This window comes from Loxodonta africana, chromosome 4, assembly GCF_030014295.1.
Source record: "Loxodonta africana isolate mLoxAfr1 chromosome 4, mLoxAfr1.hap2, whole genome shotgun sequence".
Lineage (NCBI taxonomy): Eukaryota > Metazoa > Chordata > Mammalia > Proboscidea > Elephantidae > Loxodonta > Loxodonta africana.
In genome coordinates, this window is record NC_087345.1 from 183,465,021 (window position 1) to 183,480,351 (window position 15,331).

The 15,331-nt window shown below is 41.4% G+C and overlaps 1 long non-coding RNA gene across 1 annotated transcript in view; it reads right to left on the reverse strand.

Moving 5' to 3' along the window:
• Positions 1-1,237: 1,237 nt before the first annotated feature.
• LOC135231280 (uncharacterized) overlaps positions 1,238-15,331 on the reverse strand; it is a 30,359-nt gene continuing 16,265 nt past the window's right edge. The window contains exons 2-3 of the long non-coding RNA XR_010321972.1: positions 5,342-15,270; positions 1,238-2,592 (exon numbers count right to left, since the gene is read on the reverse strand). This is a non-coding gene — a long non-coding RNA (uncharacterized LOC135231280). The remainder of the gene's footprint in view (positions 2,593-5,341; positions 15,271-15,331) is intronic.

Genomic DNA, 15,331 nt, shown 5'->3' on the forward strand with positions numbered 1-15,331 from the left:
ACAAAGACAGTGTCTGTTGAGAGAATCCTGATTGCAGAGACCTGGGAGATGATGGAGTCCCACCTCTTACTTTCTGTAAGAACTCACGTGGCCTTGTAGCTGACTTAGAGGTCTTTACACCAGCATTAGGCCTGTCTGAATAACCACTAAGCTCTAATTTACTATCAAGTGCAATAAGACTTATTTACCATGGAGAAATCCTTCAAAATACATCGCTTCTTCTATGCTGTCAAGGAGAAGGAACTTACTTTCATTACAAGTCTGGTTTTCTGAACAGTTCTCTTGTTGTGGCTGCTGTCGTTGTTAGGTGTTGTCAAGTCCATTCTGACTCATAGGGATCCCATGTGACAGAGTAGAATGGCCCCATAGGGTTTCCTATGCTGTAATCTTTACCGTAACAAATTGCCAGGTCCTTTCTTCCATGGAACCACTTGGAAGTTGGAACTTTTCGATTGGCAGCTGAGGGCTTACCTTTAAGCCATCAGGGTTCCTCACAGTTCTCTTAGGTGAGTTCAAAATTAAAATAAATAAATAAATAATACTTGCCATGCTTTCTTAACTGTGATTTATGCAAGAATATTACAAGAATCAAGCTAATTGTCTTGGTAGGTTGAGTCATTAGTTATGATATCAGGTAGTATCTTCCTGTCTACAGACAGAAAGGGCAGCATTGTAATCTTTGAGTCACCAACTTTCTAATCATCGTCTGTCTGAAAGAGGACCTACCGTAAATGACTCAGTTAAGATATGCAGAGAAAGCACATTGTGTGAGCAAAGATACCTGGGCACCACTTGATGATTCAGGGGCTGAGTTAGCACCCTCAACCATCTGAAGTGTCTCATAGAAATGTCAATACCTTATGCATGAAAAAGAGGTTCACCTACACCCCACAAATACAGTAGAATTGCTTCTCTTTATCCATTATTGTGAAAATACTTGGACAGGTATTTTATTTTTCCTAAGTTCCAAGACAACCCCCCACTGGTGACATGCTCCCAAACAAGCAGCTGTGAGAGGATCCTATTATTTTAACAGGATCATTACTGATGTAACAGAAATGACATGTGTCCCTGATGAAAGTACCCCTTTTAGTCTCCTAATTGAGATGAAAATTACATATCAAACAATAAAACCAGGCACTTGGCCAGTTTATCATTCCATGAGCTCTGAAGAGGCTCTGAAGAGCCTGGGAATGCCTGGCGATTTAGGTCACTCAAGTGTTGTTTACCTGGATAATCTTGTAGGCTCTGCTCTTTATATAGGCAAAATAGATTTGCTAATCTAGCCTGCAGCTCCAGAGCCTGCACCTAAGGCTATTGTCAACAAACCTGCCCAGGGTCTGGAAGGATGGGGTCTAGGGTTACTCGACAACCACATTTCTTTCAGTAGTAACAGCCCTTCGGACTCTGGGTATTTTGTTTCTAAAATGCCAATTCTATCTTTGGGGATTTATCTTTGGGGAAGGAGGTATGAGTGGGAAGAAAGTCTCTAAATTACTCCAAAGTAGGCATCAAAGACAAACCATGGCCTAAAGTTCCTATCCACTATCCTTCTGTCAGTTTGTTTTACTGTGGAGGCTTACATGTTGGCTTACATGTTGCTGTGATTCTGGAAGCTATGTCACCAGTGTTTCAAATACCAGTTGGGTCACCCATGGTGGACAGGTTTCAGCAGAGCTTCTAGAGTAAGGCTACGAAAAAAAGGCCTAGTGATCTACTTCCAAAACTTAGCCAATGAAAATTTTATGTGTCACCACAGAATATTGTCTGATACACTGCTGGGAGACGACCCTTCTACATTGAAAGGCACTGAGAACACATGGTGGCCACAGCAACGGACTTGAGCATACCAAGGATCATGAAGATGGCGCGGGACCAAACAGCGTTTTGTCTGTTGTAGGTGGGGTTGCTGACTCGACATTAACTAACAACAGTTTTTATAAAGGAAAACTGTTTAGGTTTTCCACGTGTATGATGAAACAAAAAGATTCCATAGAACAGTGGAGCAGAGGTCCTTACCGAAGAGTAAAAGTTTCTTTAAACAAGAATGCACCCACACAAATGCTGTCCAAACTGAACAAAAGAAACAATGCCTGTTATAAATGCTGCCCAGGGCTGCAGCCAGTTTTCAACAGGCATCATGTTCCCGGATGGGACTTGAAATTTACAGCATTGTCCTTGGTCAGGATGGGACCCCACCACTTTGTTTCTTACTGCTTGCCTTATTCTGTGCAGAATAAGGACACATCCTATTTTTTCTTTCAATTATTAAGTTGAAGTCTCAGAATGAAAGAATAAATGCTGTTTTCTTTTTCCACGAGAGTTTAAAAGGAGAAGAGTTCTTTAACATACTTGCACGAATAAAATAATATCCATTTACTAAAAAGCCACCTTAAAGTCAGTGTTGTGCCTCGTGCTTTACATTCATTCTGTAAATTAAGTCTCATCGCTGTCTTCTGAGGAGAGAGGACTATCACAGAGATGAGGAGGCTGGTAGGTGCCCTGCTCAGGGCTGCACAGATGGACAGGAGCAAAGCCGGGCTGTGAATCCACACACAATTCTGTCTCCACTACAGCGTCCAACAGCAAGGCCTAATCAAGAGACAGAGCTTGTGTTATAAAAACAAACCCCCAAGAGAATGGTAAGAAAAAAATCGGCGGCTTCAGTGTTGCTCACAGTTTTGCTATTATTGAAGCTATCTGTCTTAATTATTTCAATCAATGAAGTTATTATGTGTATTCGTTGGAACTTTCAGCAGAAGGAATAATGGAGAAAATCCAATAAATAAGGAAAGGGAGACAAAGAACAGAAAATGCTGTTTTTCAAGCAAAATAACAACGGCATCGGCAAAAGCCTCACCTCCACTCTTAGCACCAGTACCAGCTTGTGCTGCACAAGTTCTGGGTCAGGCCACTTTGCTTTACCACCTAGGACCAGATGTGACAGGAAGGCCAGACTCTGTTCTTTTGCCTTAAGCTCTTTGTGTAGCTGAAGGCTTCTCTATGATTGCTTTACTTCAACTTCATTGATACTGATTTAGAACAACTGCACAGTCTTATAAATGTTATTTTGGGGCCCAGGTGGCACAGTTGTTTTGAGCTTGGCTATTAACAAAAAGATCGGCAGTTCGAATCCACCAGCGGCTCCTTGGAAACCCTATGGGTCAGTTCTACTCTGTCCTATAGGGTCACTATGAGTTAAAATCAATCAATGGCAATGGGTTTGATTATTTTTTTTAAATAAATATTATTTATACACTGGATAACTTTTACATGGCATTTCTCAACATGGTCTTGTAACTCCCACTCAAGTGATTGGGTGGAACTATACAAAGAAAGTAATTGAGGCCCACCAATGGGATTGGATAGCTTGACAATAATGCAAAAAAAAATTTGTGGTACCTGTGTGGGGGTGGGCCATACAAATAAGGTTTATGGAGTCCTAATGAAGGAATGGAAACCCTGGTGGCGTAGTGGTTAAGTGCTACGGCTGCTAACCAAAGGGTGAGCAGTTCAAATCCACCAGGCGCTCCTTGGAAACTCTATGGGGCAGTTCTACCCTGTCCTATAGGGTCGGTATGAGTCGGAATCTACTCGATGGCACTGGGTTTGGTTTGTTTTTTAATGAAGGGATTGGTCAGTTTTGCCATCCTGCTAGGCTTAAAATGAGCCATCCCATAGGTGGGAGGAGAAGATCTACCATCACCAAGAAAGAAGAGCCAAGAGCAGAGTGCATCCTTTGGACCTGGGATCCCTGCGCTGAGAACCTCCTAGACCCAGGAGACAGAGACAAAGCTGTAACACTGAAGACGGTAGGACAGTGAGAAGCAGTGGCAGAGAAACGGCAGCAGCAGAGGCAGCAGAACCAGGAGACTGGCAGGACAGCAGCAGGGGATGCTGTGGTGGGCTTCCCAGCCCACAGAGCAAGAAAGCTGAGTTCCTCTGGGCTGGGGCTTACTAGCCAAATGGGGTGTCTTGGGGTACTTATCAGCTGAATGGGGTACTTATAAGAGTTTTGTAACACTTGCCAGAGTGTGACAGAGGCTGAGGGCCAGAGAGAGACCTGCCTAAAGGCACAGCTGAGAAGAGGCTGTCCTGATGGAAGAACTGTATCCTGAGTGTTCCTGAACCTGAGTTAACCTAATACTTCCCTAATAAACCCATAACTATGAGTACTGTCTCTGAGTTCTGTGTGCCATTGCAACAAATTATTGAACCAAGCAGAAAAGTAGAGAGTGACATGGAAGGGAGGATTGGTATCAGAATTGGTAAAGATGGCAGAGAGAGGAGGTATGTCTGACCTCTGCCTCATAGGAATCAGCCTTGGGCTGGTGATCTTGATTCTCCTTCCTCCTTGTGAAGTGAGAAGAGGTCAGATGCTTCTGCCATGCCATTTTTACACAGAGACTAACCTCAGATCCTTACCCATGGTCTTCTGCTTTTCTGCAGAGGGGTGGAAGTAAAGCCTGAGAGCAAACTGATCCTTGGTGGTACTCTACCTAAATGTCTTTGTCAGTGGCAACTGTGTGAAGAGAAAAGTTCATGTGTGTTTTTAAGGGAGCCCTGGGAGCGCCATGGTTAAGAGCTTGGCTGCTAACCAAAAGGTCAAAGTTGGAATTCACCAGCTGCTACTTGGAAACTCTATGGGACAATTCTACTCTGTCCTATGGGGTCGCTATGAGTCAGAATTGACTCAATGGCAACAGGTCTGATTTTTTGGGGGGGGCAGTTTATACTCATGATCAAAGAGCCTGGTGATGCAGTGGTTAAGCACTCTTCTGCTAAGCAAAATATTTGCAGTTCTAACCCACCAGCTGCTACACAGGAGAGAGATGTGTAAGTCTGCTTCAGTAAAGATCACAGCCTTGTAAACCTTATGGGACATGTCTACTCTGTCTTATTGGCTCACTATGGTTTGGAATTGACTTGACAGCAACGGGTTAGGGTTTTGGTTTTATAAATACGATCTTATGTAATAATGGGTTAAGATACTTGAGTAGAATTGTCGCACAACTTGAAGAATATAATCAACCTCACTGAATTGTACAAGTAGAAATTGTTGAATCGACGTATGTTTTGCTGTGCGTATTTTCAACAACAACAACAAAAATAAACTATTTTAAAAATTCAAAAAAAAAAAAAAGAAATAAAGCATGGCGCATTCCTATCCCTGGCTCAATCTTTTTTTTTGCACTGGCAACAGCAAAATTATTTTGAAATGAAGAGGGAATACCCCAAATTTACCTTTATTGTGATTAGCAGAACACTGTAATACTAAGAATCATTGTAATAATCATTCTGAGAATGACTTCTCAGAACCTTAACGAACAAGATGACTCACCCGTTCTTTCATCGTTCATCATGTGTGCACAGCCACTGTGCGTGTCCTGATCCTCGGCTCACACCAGGGCTGGCCTCCTGACAGTCCTCCCATCTCTCAGAAGTCCCGTTGTGTAGTTAAGACAGCACCAACAATGTTGTTCCAGGACTTGTATTTATAGTACCTCACTTAAATTTCTTTCATGAGACAAAAATTATCACCAGATGAAAAGAGAGGCAAAACCTTGCCCAGTGCCAGAGGACAAGGAAGTGGCAGAACTAGATTGCAAACGTAGATGTTCTTTCCAGGACAGCCCAGCTCCTGAACTCTGAAAATGGCAGGCAGGGAGAGTCACCTGGAAGCAACATCTGCAATCTCAGGCCAGTTTCTTTACTTCTCTGCAACTTGGCCTCTTCATGTGTAAATAGTGAACAATACCTCCAAGAGGTTTTTTTTGTTGTTGTTCTTAAAGAAAAATAAGTGTTAGTTTTACTTCTGTCTCTACTTTTATATTTTACACCACATATTTTATGACATCCATTGTGTCATATTGTTTTCCTACCCCAAAACTTCAAATGCTCCCACCAACCCCACCCCCACCTGATGGAAATATTGCCACCATTTCATCAGGAGAAAGCTAAAATGTCATTGACTGTAAAGAGCTGGAAGTGTCATCAGAAATTATTTTTTCATAAAGTAAGCCCCTGGGTGGTTCATTATATCTATTAAGGATTCAAGGAGTCCCTGGGTGGTATAAATGGTTAATGTCCTTGGCTGCTAATGAAAAGGTTGTAGGTTCAAATTCACCCAGAGGTGCCCCAGAAGAAAAACCTGGTGATCTACTTCCAAAAAACCCAGCCTTTGAAAACCCAATGGAGCAAAGTTCTATGCTGACACACATGGATGGGGCACCATGAGTCAGAGCTGACTCGACAGCAATGGCTTGGGGGTTTGAGGTCCTCCGTAAATGAATTCTCTCTTTATTGTAACCAGATTTCTCTCTCACTCTGTTCTACTGAACTTTCCTCTGTAGCCAAAACTCTTTCCTCACTGTTTCAAAAATATCTGTACAGCCGCTGAAGTAGTACTAGCCCACCTGGAAAACTATCTCCCTGATCATACTTTCACAAAAATGAGCTTGCTTTCTACAAAACCGTCCTTGACACCTTGCAGGTATTCTTTCTCTCTGCTTTCTCGTTCACACTGACATTTTGTAATATAATGCTATTCATGGTGATGTAATGTTACTTAATGATTTCACGTTTACGTCTCACATTTCATTCACTGGGAAATAGGAAGCTAGACCAGGTCATAATTTCTATGGCACTTACCTTACACCTAGCAGAACGATATTACCATGGTAAGAGCTAAATGGAGCCCTGGTGGCTCAGTGGTTAAGAGCTCTGCCACTAACCAAAAGTTTGGCAGTTCAAATTCACCAGCCACTCCTTCGAAACCCCGTGAGACAGTCCTACTCTGTCCTATAGGGTCACTAAGAGTGGAAATTGACTCAGCAGCAACAGGTTTGGTTTTTCTTAGGCGCTAAATAAATAACCATAATACCTAGCATTTCTGGGTTCTTACTCTGTAGCAAACATTGTTCTAAGTGTTTTTCTCATATAGAACAACTCTATGAGATGCATACAATTATTATCCTCATTTTACAGATAAAGAAAGAGAGACATAGACTGTTAAGTAATTTGGCCAAGCTCACCCGTATAATATGCAACAGTGCTGGGACTGAAACTCAGGCAATCTGACTGCAAAGCCTACGGTCCTAGGAAGGAAGGAATAAATGAATGAATGGATGAAAGAATGAAGGGAGGGAAGGAGGGAGGAAAGAAGGAAGGAAAAAACTCAGAAGACAGCTTATCTAGCCAAATAGCTTTGGGGACTCAATCCCAGAAAGACCATTTGTGCCTACAGAGCCTTCTCTAATAATCCAATAACTACAAGGTAAAACTGTATTTCTAAAAGAGTGGGCTCAGTAACTCAGCCTCTCTCCCTAGGAAATAGAACCTGACAGGCAAATCCCAGGAGTCTCTCTGCTGTTGGGAGATTATTCAGTACTATGTAAACGAACAATCAGCAGGATCCTGAGAAGGAGGAGAAGCGGGGACTGATAGAAAATGAGGGACAAACGAGAATGGGATAAAAGTGAGAAGTCTGTCATGTGAAGAAAACAGAGTTAATGATGAAAAGACATATCATTGGGGTTGATCTCCTAGCTTGGTTCCTCCTTACAGGCATCTTTAGCCATAGATGAGACTTAGAAGGAAAAAGAGACAGTCTGTGCAAACATATTGTCACTCCTGCCGTGCCTGTGCTCCCAACTCTTTCTGCAACTACAGTGGTTTGTGTTCATCATATTCACATTCACCTAAAAAGGCAAGATCCCAATAATGGATTCCCCTGCAGTACCCTCAGTGCTGTGGAAGCCACAGCCACAGGCTAACGTTTCTGCACATTTTCCATCCCTTTCCTTGGTGTTCCTGTTTCCCCAGGGATCAGTCCCTGGATATGCTGCGTAGCCTTGAGGTAGTTTAGAGATATAAATCTCAAACAGAACATGGCTCAGTGGTCAGATGACAGACATGAATATCACTCCTGGTCCATCTCTGAAATTAGATAGTTGAGGTAATAAGGTTGCTTTAAAAAAAAAAAAAAAAAGCTTCTTCAGATATGCGTAGATAATCCTCGGAATACACCTGAGTAGTAAAAAGTGTGTTCACATTTTAGGCAAGTTCAAAGCAAGAGGAAATGGCTAAGAACAGTACAGAGAAAATGGCTAGCAGGATTAGAGGAAACTTTCAGGGTTTCCATTTCTCCACCTCTGAGTTCACATCATTTTTTCCAAAAAAGTTTTTTTTTTTTTTTTTGTAGTTATTGTTTAATGAGGGAACTACTGTCTTCTTTTCTGCATATTCATAAGCCAAGACCTATATAATATCTAGGATGAAGAAACGTTGAATTTTTAATCTTTGAGCCATAGGCCTCTGGTAACTTTCAAGTTCCCCCAAATCTTCTGATTTTCACTCTGGTTCAAAACCACAATTCCATTTGCAGTTGAAATGGCATCGTCTTCCATTCTCTACTTCTGCATTTAGTATCAAATCTTGGGTTACGTACTGAGTGGTGAGACTGAACATACAACTGCAAATCCCTTCACAGGCAGGTGTGCTTTCCCTTCAGAGCCTTCCCTTCTACCTTTGGGAGAGTTCACCAACATGAACCAGGCTCCTTCATCGAGACGTCTTATGCTTCCCTTCTGATGATGTTGACACGCCACTGTTCAGCAGAATGCCAATTAGGAACTAAATAGGAAACTCCAAAAAGCTGGTCTCCAGTGATACATTTGTTACAGGAAATGAAAAAAGGAACCAAAGGTTTCAACCAAATGAGAGCAGAACTGAAAGTCTACAAATAAAAATTACAGATCCTTGCTCACAACTTTCCCTCTGCACAGGCTGTATAGAAACACGCAATTTTGTAAGAGACTGCTTTTTTCAAGAGCCCTTGAGGCATCTTGGTTTCTGTCTCTTGATTTAGAATTGACTCCAAGAGTGATAAAAATGTAAATATAGCACATTTCCCTGCTTTGCATGTAACCCACAAGGAAGATAATTCTTCACAAAGGATTCCACTTCAGGGCTCCTCATCTGACATAACCCGGATGTGCTTAGCTTAATTTTCTCTTCTGGAATACTTTAGAAAACAAAAAGCAACTTAAACCCTAATATTCGGTTTCATTTTAGGCCAAACATTTTGGAGGTTCATTTTAAAAATACAGTACATCAGCATGTAACTGCCAAAAATTCCAGCCAGATTCAGAAGAGGGCGTGGAATGAGGGATATCCTTGCTGATGTCCAGTGGATCTTGGCTGAAAACAGAGAACACCAGAAGGATGTTTACCTGTGTTTTATTGACTATGCAAAGGCATTCGACTGTGTGGATCATAACAAATTATAGATAACATTGCAAAGAATGGGAATTCCAGAACACTTAATTGTGCTCATGAGGAAGCTGTACACGGACCAAGAGGCAGTCCTGCAAACAGAACAAGGGAATACTTTGTGGTTTAAAGTCAGGAAAGTTGTGTGCCAGGGTTGTATTCTATCACCATACTTATTCAATCTATATGCTGAGCGAATACTCCAAGAAGCTGGACTATAAGAAGAAGAACGGAGCAACAGGATTGGAGGAAGACTGATTAACAACCTGCGATATACAGATGACACAACCTTGATTGCTGAAAGTGAAGAGGGACTTGAAGCACTTACTGATGAAGATCAAAGACTACAGCCTTCAGCATGGACAAAAACTCAACATAAAGAAAACAAAAATCCTCACAATTGGACCAAAGAGCAACATCATGATAGAGAAAAATACTGAAGCTCTCAAGGATTTCATTTTACTTGAATCTACAATCAACGCCCATGGAAGCAGCCGTCAAGAAGTATTGCACTGGGCAAATCTGCTGCAAGAGACCTTTTTCAAGTGTTGAAAAGCAAAGATGTCACTTTAAGGACTAAGGTGTGCCTGATCCAAATCATGTTGTTCTCAATCACTTCATATGCATGTGAAAGTTGGACAATGAATAAAGAAGACTGAAGAAGAATTGATGCCTCTGAATTACAGTGTTGGCGAAGAATAACGAACATATCATGGACTGCCAGGAGAATGAATAAATCTGTCTTGGAAGAAGTACAGCCAGAATGCTCCTTAGAAGCAAGGATGACGAGACTTTGTCTCACATACTTTGGACTTGTTATCAGGAGGGACCAGTCCCTGGAGAAGGAATTCATGCTTGGTAAAGTAGAGCGGCAATGAAAAAGAGGAAGACCCTCAACGAGATGAATTGACACCATTGCTGCAACAATGGGTTCAAACATAATAATGATTGTGAGGATGGCGTAAGACCAGGCACTGTTTTGTTCTGTTGTACATAGGGTCACTATGAGTCAAAACTGACTTAAAGGCACCTAACAACAACAATTTAAAAAGCATAACAAGATACAGTCACTGTTAACTCAGCTGAATGAAACATTAGACAACACATAAGTTTGATGTATCTATTAAAAATCAAAGACTAAATGGACTGATCAAAATATTTTAAGGCAAGGTAGTATATGAAAGACCTCTGCTCCAACTGTTTAAGCTTCTTTATCCTTCAGATTTTTACTCTTGGCTGGCTGGACCAGCATAGCTAAAACACAGAAAAACACACACACAACTTTTTGCCATTTCTTGGATGTATAACTTTCAGTTTATACCCTTTCTCATTAGTAGGCCATATGCAGGTGTTTTTCTTTACTTTATAAAGGTAGAAACTAATCATGACTAGCTTTAGTATTCTGTTTAACAATAATACCAAAAATCAAACCCATTGCCAACAGGTTGCTTCTGACTATAGCAAACCTGTAGGACAGAGCAGAACTGCCCTATAGAGTTTCCAAGGAGCCACTGGTGGATTTGAACTGCCGACCTTTGGTTAGCAGCTGAGCTCTTAACCACTACACCATCAGGTCTTCTTAATTCCTTAAGAATCAATCACCTTGTGGTCCAACATTCGGCTGTTAGGAAACAGTGCAGAGTTTAGTGCTAACAATTGCATGACCTCCCTACTCACCTGCTCATTAAAAATGACAGTTGCAGCAAGTTGTGTTTGTTCATTTGGTTTTCCTTCCATTAAGAACATAGAAAAGTGGAAAATTTTCCAATGAAAAGAAAGTTTCAAATTATAGGCTTTATATGTTATGAACACATCATGTAAAATATTTATTATGTCAATATATTTAAATAAACATTATTAATTAGACCTAAGAGCGTGCATGCAATACTATATTTTTGTATGTCATTTTTTTTTTTTAAATTGAAGGTCACTTGAAGGCAAACAGCATTCTTTCGTATATGACCTAAGTGTCATGCCTTACCAGAAATGCAGGTTGCAGTAGAATGAATTGAAATCCTGAGAAGCCTTAGGCAAGTCACAAACTCTCTGGATATTAAGGATAATACTTACATTACTGGATTAACTATGGGGATAAAATAACATTTGTGAATTAGATAAATTAGATGCTAATATGTTACAGATAATATATGTATGATGTGTATGTTATATATAATACTCTATTTTAGTTACAAATATAAAGTTACCAAAATTTTAATTATTCTGAATGACGAGCAAATAGTCCTAAATAAGGCTGATTAACATGGCTGTAATTCCTGCGCCTATAACACATTGACCCATGTAATTCTAAGGAACTAAATTAAATATAAGATAATGCAATACATAAGTGACATTTTGATTTTGTTTTATCATTTCCAGAAAACTTCCCCTCTGTCCATTTTACTAACCTCCTCAACAATCTTTTCCAGGCCATTTCTTTCTTTGGCCCTAGAAAAACTGAATCCCCTAACTTTGAAAGGGAAGAGAGTATTTACTAAATACCTACTTCATATAACCTACACAGAATTTTGTGAGAAGATATTGTCCTTTTTTCACAAATGTTGCAGTTAAGGCTCAAAAAGTTTAGGAGTAACTTGCTCACAGCCACACTGCTAAGGATGTGACGATTAGCATTCAAACTCAGTTTTCAAACCCAGAGTCATTGTGTTAGGCCAGCTGCCTCCCACGGGATAAAGAATCATGGCCGGTCCAGTTTTACTTGGACACTCCTTGCATTTCTGTGGGGAGTCTCATCTGGGTCATTTCTGTTTCCATAAGGTGTGGTTTCTTTTTATGCACATGCCCAGGAAATCAAGTCCAGTGAAACGCGTCAGGCTGCCCTTCCCAGGGCTTGACAGACTTTCCCAGAACAGGCCTGAATGGGCAAAGAAAGTACTGATTTTCCCTAGCCTGCCCCGCCCCAGGTGCCCATCTCTTGACTCACAGGAGACCTGTGGGCTGCAAGCACGGGAGCCATGAGTCACGGCATCTTTCCTTAATTATGTTGCATAGAATCCTCTTTTAAAGCTAATCCTTGATGAACATCTGCTCTCAAGGGGACCAACTAAAACCCCAATTGTTCTACAGTCCTTATTCATGGGCATTTTAACTAAATAAGAGTCTGGATTATGGTTTTGCTTCTAGTTCAGTGATATTGGCATGTTTGGGCCTTAGGGCCCTCCATTCTAAAATGAAGGCAGTAATTCTCGCCCTCATAGCGTTTGCTGGAGAATAAAATGAGACAGTATATAGTAGTGTCCAATGTGATAAAATGACTAAGAATCAAGAACACCAGAAAATTAACTATCCTTGTAGGTTCCTGGGTCACCCAAGTGGTGTGTGCTCAACTACTAACCTAAAGGTTGGTGGTTTGAACCCACCCAGCAGTGGCACAGAAGAAAGGCCAGGTGATCTGCTTCCATAAAGATTACAGCTAAGAAAACCCTAGGGAACAGTTTTACTCTGCCACACATGAGGTCACCATGAGCAGAGTGGTCTTGATGGTTTGAGTTTTTTGGTTTGTAGTCTGTTCAAAAACAAGGTGAATTTTTGTTGTTGTTTATCTGCTGTTATTCGGGTTTGGTTTCTTTTGTTTCAACCATCAGCCATTCTGGATCCTCCTAATACTTCCTCCAACCCCTTTAATAATCGGTATTAGGAACAGCAGCTAAATAAGCTCTAACGTGCTTTATCAAGACATGCTATACTTAAAACTGGCTCCTCGGATTTGCTGATCGGAGAAGAAAAGGTGGCGCCTTCACGGGAGCCTTTAACCAGACAAGAATATTTACCAAATCTGCCCTGGTGCCGCTTGTGACTCTTTTGCTCAGATTTCTGAAATTCACCAAAGTGTCTCTTTGCTGCATCAGTGAAGATGTCACCAGCCCGGTAATGTTCAGCTTGACGAACACAGGTGTGGGGAAGGAGGACAGCATATTCACAAAAATAAAAAGCTAATTATCCTATCTATAAATAAAAACCTCTTGGTTTAATGCCTCTGAGGTGAGGAGGTAGGAAGCCAAATCTCGAGTCATTATTTTGAGCAGCAACTAGGCTGAGTTGTCATTCTTATGATGCTCGACTAAGCTGGATTGTCCTTGGTGCTGTGATAAGTACTACACAGAGAGTCTAAGAGGCAGCTGCTGGCCTCTGAAAACTTAAAATCTAGCTCTGACTGGAGATTAGAAACAGAAAGCCAGAATGTGACTCAGGCAAAGGTGTAACAGAAGATAGCCAAATCCTAGTGCAGAAAGGACTATTTAGTAAACAGTGATCCTTTTCGTGTCCAGTACCCGAAGGCTGGTTGTTGCCTTACTCAGTGGTCCCTCCCAGGGCACACGACAGTTAGTGTATAAAACGGTTGCTTGAGCTTGCTTCCTGGTATGAAAAGAAATTTAAACATACTTGTAAACTTCACACACCCATTCATGAATTGAAGATCAGCACCGCTCTGTGATCAAGGCAAAAATCTATGAGCCCAACAAAGGATGCCCTGGATAGTTTTATATTCAAACAGAAGGACAATTTGACATAATAACTAATTCCAGTAGCCACAGAGGTGGACTTCGGGACAGGTATATAAGATGCAGGGTAAAGGCTGTTTGATTTTGTCAGAAGGCAGGAATGGAAATAAAGGTATAAAATAGGAAGGGTAAAAATAAGGATTACAAATTTGGGCAGGGAGAGGATTTATTCTGTTGGTGTTCGTTCCCCATCCTCCGTGCATGACAGGCCATTGGTTTCGAAGGTCACAGACACTGTGTTTGGGGACCTGTCTTCACTCTTAATGCTTCCTGACGATGATGAATGTGATTCAGTAGGAAGCAAACAAGACCAGGAGCCAGGAGACCTGGATTTTAGTCTCACATCTGACCCTAATATTATGGAGCCCTAGTGGTTCAGTGGTTAAAGTGCTCATCTGCTAACACAAAGGTCGGCTGTTTGGACCCACCATCTGCTCCTTGGAAGAAAAATGTAGCAGTCTGCCTTCATAAAGATGACAGCCTTGGAAACCCTATGCAGCAGTTCTACTCTGTCATATAGGGTCAGTATGAGTCGGAATCGACTTGACAGTACAAAAGACAACATTGCATAAGATAAAATAATAAACATATTTCAGATGCAGAATCCAAGGCATGGGAAATAGACACTACAAGAAAGCTGTGCTGAAACTGGCCTAAGGCCTGACAAGGGCCTGTTCAGTTTATCCCTCAGGAATCCTGCAGGAGTTAGACCTTTGAACAACCTCAGGTTCCATCTCTATACGATACTAGCCCTTAGAACTGAACTAGGCATTGAAGGTGTGTTAGTCGAATACTTTGTCTGTTTTGAGCGCTTTCAAAAGCTGAGTCCCTCAGTCTCTATCCTCTCCAGGCAGAGGCATCCAGTGTTCTGTGAATCTAAGGTGGGGGCCTTAGGCTGTGGCTGATGCTGTGTCAGTCCTTACAGTACGAACGTCAAGTACAGAATCTTGTATGACCTCGCAATAAACCTGAAAAGTAGACATCGCAATCTGCGTTTTACGGATACAGAGGCTGAAGCTCCCAGGGGTTAAGTAACTCCACAAGGTCACATGCTTAGAAAGTTCCAGAGCTGATATTTGAATTCAGATTTGTTTGATTCTCTTTACAAAGAGCTCGCCTCTGTAGGGTATAAGACTTTATCTTGACAGTACTTTTACCCCAGTTGTAAAACATGACCTGAAGGAGGAGGGCCACCAGTGTGTGGGCCCCAGCACAGCACTGGGAATGGATGCAGAAAGGAACTGAAGATCACGAGAGAGAAAATTGTCAAGTCAATAACCAGTCTGTTCACATTGTGAGTACAAACACTGTGATCTGTGCACACCAAGAATTATCACTTACTTATTTTATTATTGCTGCTTCTGTTGGGTTATAGGTGAAGGTGAAGGAGTCCGGATGGTGGCTTTGTTGCCCTGATGTCCTGACTTCATTTTGCATCCAAAGTTGTCTCTACCCCTGAACTGCAGCAAACACGAACCTTCAGAAGGACAACACAGAGTGTAGACAACACACTGTATTCATGAAGTGTCCAAATGATA